This window comes from Lontra canadensis, unplaced genomic scaffold (assembly GCF_010015895.1).
Source record: "Lontra canadensis isolate GAN:19392208 unplaced genomic scaffold, GSC_riverotter_1.0 scaffold21, whole genome shotgun sequence".
Classification (NCBI taxonomy): Eukaryota; Metazoa; Chordata; class Mammalia; order Carnivora; family Mustelidae; genus Lontra; species Lontra canadensis.
Window position 1 is genome coordinate 10,014,830 of NW_022631015.1, and position 5,235 is coordinate 10,020,064.

Below are 5,235 nucleotides of genomic sequence, written 5' to 3' on the forward strand. Positions count from 1 at the left end.
AAGAAAGAAAGAAAGAAAGAAAGAAAGAAAGAAAGAAAGAAAGAAAGAAAGGGAGAAAAGGAAGGAAGGAAGGAAGGAAGGAAGGGAGGAAAGAATTTTTGAAAAGTCTCTGTTGTTTTAAGCCAAGAACCTAGGACATTGGTAACTCTAACTCTGTGATGGGACAGAAGCATATTACATTGATGTCATGAAATGCTAATTAATATAAAAGCATGCTTGTTTTAACAATATATTATGTTTTTCAGAGATGCCAGTAGCTTCTCCTTCATGTACCTGTCATTCTTATGCTGTCTATATGACTCTCCGTTTTCACCCCACAGCACTGATCACTGTCTTCATCTCCTCATCCCCAACTTAACTTTAAAGTGTCAGGCAAGGCATGAACACTCAAACCAAAGATCTTTGTTACTTCTCATGACAACTGTCATTTTGCCGATGATGAATCTGAACCACAGAGAAGTTCTAGGCCAAGAGCACTCCACAGAGTAACCAGGCCAAGTCACCAGCTGGTAACAGGAATTCAAATCCAAGGATCTGATTCCAAAGTGAATGCTTTTAAGCAATCCCCATTCTCTATTGTTGCTTTCCTCCTCAAATCAGAAAACCTGATCTCTCCCCCCATTAATGGAATGGCAGAATCCTGGCCCTCTCAGAGCAGCCCTCCTGACCATGGAGACTCCCAAGAGACACCAGAGACAGAAGGCAAGCTCATCCACAATTGCTCTGCTTCACTGTCATCAATGCCAAAAGTCGACTCAGGGCCTGGAAGTGCCAGCCAATCCCTGATTTCCCTGAACTTCCCCTGTAAAGAGATGTGTTCCAGGCATTCCAGCCTTGCATGATATAACCTTCTTTTTTTCTTTTAAGATTTTATTTTTGAGGTGCCTGGGTGGCTCAGTCGTTAAGCATCTGCCTTCTGTTCAGGTTATGATCCCGGGATCCTGGGATCCAGCCCTGCATCGGGCCTCCTACTAGTCAGGAAGCCTGCTTCTCCCTCCCCCAACCCCCTGCTTGTGTTCTCTCTCTCTCTTGCTGTGTCTCTCCCTGTCAAATAAATAATATCTTTAAAAAACGTGTATTTTATCTTTATGTGGGGTGCCTGGGTGGCTCAGTTGGTTGGGTGTCTAACGCTTAATTTCAATTTAGGCCACGCTCTCAGGGTCACGAGATCAAGCCCCACATCAGGATCCACGCTCAGTGCAGAGTCTGCCTGACATTCTCTCTCTCCCTCTGCCCTCCTCCCCGGCTTGCACATGTGCTATCTCTCTCTTTCTCTCAAAAAAGTAAATAAAATCTTTAAAAACAGAAAATAAAGTATTGCCATCAGAAGTGTTAACATCAATTGCCTCTAGACAGAGAAACCCAAAGAGGAGAAGATAGTAGGTTAGTTTCCTAGAGGAGCCGTAATAAAGAACCACAAACTGGATGAGTTAACACAGTAGAAATGTATTCTCTTACAGTTCTGGGGACTTTGAGTCCAAATTAAGGTGTCAGCAGGGCCTTGCTTCCCTCTAAAACCCCGTGTAGAGTAGTCCGTGTAGATCCTTCCTCGCTTCTCTCTAACTTCTAGTGGTGACCGACAGTGCTGAGTGCTCCTTGGCTTGCAGCTACGTTACTCCAGTCTCTGCCTGCCGCCGTGTGACCTTCTCCCTCTGTGACTGCGTCCGAATTTCCCTCCTCCTAGAATGACACCAATCATACTGCATTAAGGACTCACCCTACCTCTGGATGACCTCAACTTCACCAATCACACCCACAATGACTTCTGTTTCCAAATCAGGTCACATTCTGAGGTCCTGGGGTTAGGATTTCCACGTAACTTTTGGGGAGACACCATACAACCTGTAATAGATGGGATGGGGAGAAATTGTCACAGTGTCTCTTTTCACACTGTCTTACTTTTTCATGCCAAGTGTAAAAGGGAAATGCAAACCCTTTGAAAACATGAGACAACCTGAATCACAAACAAACCAGGGACTGTTGGAAAAGAGGGCTCTCGATGGCAGACTGCATTCTGAAACTTCACTGTGTGTGAGTTCTGCCTACACTTGTGCTTGCTGGGGACAGGGCTGATTTTAGGGGGTTTTTCCCCCAGTATTCTAAAAGAAAAGTAAAAACACATGCTAGGGAAGTATATGCATGTTTACAGAAGCCACCAGATGCCCTGATCTTTTCATTAACTTGGTGCGGTCATAGTGGGACACAACCGGCCCAGAGTCACTTTAGTATAAGTGGCCCAAAGCATCCTTCATTTTTGGTTTATGTTTCTCTCCTGTAAATACCAGGAAGAAGCAAATATGTATCACCCAAGATCTCCCTTCCCCAGCATTTATTAATTACCCAATAAAATCGGATGGCTTTATCATTAATTCAGATGACGCCCATCCACCCTAGAAAGCCGTAGGAAATTTCGGCAGCAAGAAGGCCATGGGCCACGCAGCCGCTGATTTTTCAACTATAATATCCTGGAGGAGTTCGTTTGTCAAAATGAAAAAGCAGTTAACTTGTTTGCTGGCAACAACTCAGAGTTGTAGGGGGTTTTAGGGAGATGAAAAGGCTAACTAGGAGATCTCTCTGCTCACAGAAAACCCAACCTGGAAGCCTGGCACAGTCTTCACTTATAAAAGAAGGCAACACGGGGAATGGGGGGCAGGGGTGTCTTTAAAAAGATCTTCCTTTAAATTGAAAAATCAGAGCCAATTTTCACAGGCAAAAAGAAAAAAAAAATCCAATGGGGTCGTATGATTTTCAGGATCTCATCTTCCCTCCAAGTATACCCATTTCCAGATCGCATTTAATTATTGCCCTTTGTTTAACATTCTTCACACCCAAAGAGCTAAACCATACTATGTATCTTATTAACCTAACGTTCTGCGGTTGCTATTGTGACTAATGCATGCAAGGCTCTGCCAATCACTGGAGAGAACACGGACCTAAATAAATCATGGGCCCTGCCCTTGGTGTACTTGTCATCTGGTGAAGAAATAAACAGCTAGCCAAACACAAAGTAGACTGCGAGTTTTCCTCTTGCTTTATTAAACAGGTCCTCCTTGTACCTAAAGCATGCCCCTAGTTACATTTATTAACTTTATTACAGAGATCTAGGATGTTCAGCAAATAATGACGATAATCATAGGTTCGCAGCAAGTGGGTTTAAATAGAATTAAAACAGGGTTAAAGAAAGTTACAAAAATTATGCTCTAAGAAGCCAGGAGAAGAGACGATTGCTTCTAACTAGGGGAATTAGAGATGCCTTATAAGATGAATTTGTAAGCTGGGATTTAAAGGATAAGTTTTGGGGGGGGGTTGTGTGTGTGTGTGTTTTGTTTTTTTGCTTTTTCCGAGTGGGAGAAATGGCATTGTAGGCTGAGCAAAGGCTAGGAGGCGTCCTATAAGTAACTGGCATATTCCAGGCCAGGCAAGTGTGGAGCCCCAAAGCCTTGGGGTGCTGGGAAGCATTTCACAAACAAAAGTCTGGAAAAGCAAGTATGGTCTGGATCAAAGAAGACCTTACCTGCCAGGCTAAGAGTCTGAGAAGTTAATCTTTACCATTTTGTGAAGAGGAGATTGATAGAATTAGAACTAGGCTCTGGAATATAATTCTAGGCTACATAAAATGCTCAACATTCATCCAATGTGGCAGATGAACTGGGGTGAGGAATAACTGTCTGTGAAGGTCTCGGAGAGAAAGTCTGGCTGCTGTCTCATTTCAGCCTAATGGTGAAGCCGCCTTATATTTCCAGGGCACTCTGCAGTTTTACCATACCCGTTATTCTACCTAATTCCTACAGAATATATATATTATTATGCCCATTTTACAGATGAAATGAAAGCTCACCCATATTAATTGGTTTGTCCACAGCTAAAAGCCATCGGTCCTCTGTCTCCAAATCCACTGTCCACTAAACCACTGCCAAGTCCAAAGTCACTCATCTTTATGTGACAACAAGGGTCACTGACTCAAAGATACCTAGTGTTATAGACAAAAAGATGGAAATATTTGGGAATTTAAAGAACAGTTTCCTTTGAACAAAATTGCCTCTTTGGTCATCCTCATGTGTGAAGACACACACACACACACACACACACACACATACACACACGCAAAACTTTAACACCAAGATTTAAAGTGAAGCAAATGTTAGCCGTCAACTTTTAAACTTTTGAAAATGGTGTCATTAAAGGAATAACAACCATAATAACAAGGCTATAATAAAACAGTCAATACTAATATGGTGTGAATGAGAAGAATTGTGCGTTGCATTCCCTAGGAATGTGGGTCAACCTTCTCATGACTCCCCATCAGCCTCGTCTGAAGCGTTAACAAATGGCTTTTGTGTCCCTGTCTGTATGACTGTGGTATGAGACCGGGCAAGCAACCTCTTCACACAAGAAGGGCTTATATGTAAAGGTTTATATCTACAGTAGCCCCTTCTGACCCAGATGGATTGAAATGCTATTCAAGAAGCACTGTGTGGTCCCACCCCCTCCCCACTCAGCCCTGTTTTGGGAAGCCAGGGAGACTTGCCCTGCTCCATCCTTTGTTGGAAACCAATCCTAAGCTGGGTTTTCTGCTCACACCCCCTAATGTATTCAATGACTCCTTACGACTACCCAGGATGTCTCTGTGGGTGGTAGGGGTTTTTATTTTTTAAACTTTGGTGGACTGGGGTGGGGCGGTGGGTAGGAAGTTCCATTATCCTTTTTCAATGAAGTCATTTCAGGTAAAGCGATTTTTGGGACCATTTTCATCCCCCTTTCCCCCCTGAGGCCATGGTTTTTTGGTTTTTTTTTTTTGTTTTTCCCCTTCTTCTTTGCTCAAGCTGCTCAGTAATTATCATTTCTGCTTTCTTGGTTGTTAGAGTCTGACTATTAGTACATTTTCCAACTTATGTTCTACTACCTAAATGTCTTTGTATGGTGAAAAAGTCCTTTCGGGGGCACCTGGGTGGCTCAGTCGTTAAGCAACTGCCTTTGGCTCAAGTCATGATCCTGGGGTCCTGGGATTGAGCCCCGCATCAGGCTCCCTACTCAGTAGGAAGCCTGCTTCTCCTTCTCCCACTCCCCCTGCTTGTGTTTCCTCTCTCACTGACTCTCTCTGTGTCAAATAAATAAATAAAATCTTAAAAAAAAAAAAAAAAGTCCTTTCGAAGCTGTCTCCAAAAATCTCAGATATTAGGCTCAGTGATTTCTTAAGTTAAGCTTTGGGCAAGATACAGAAGTGGTAATTACAGT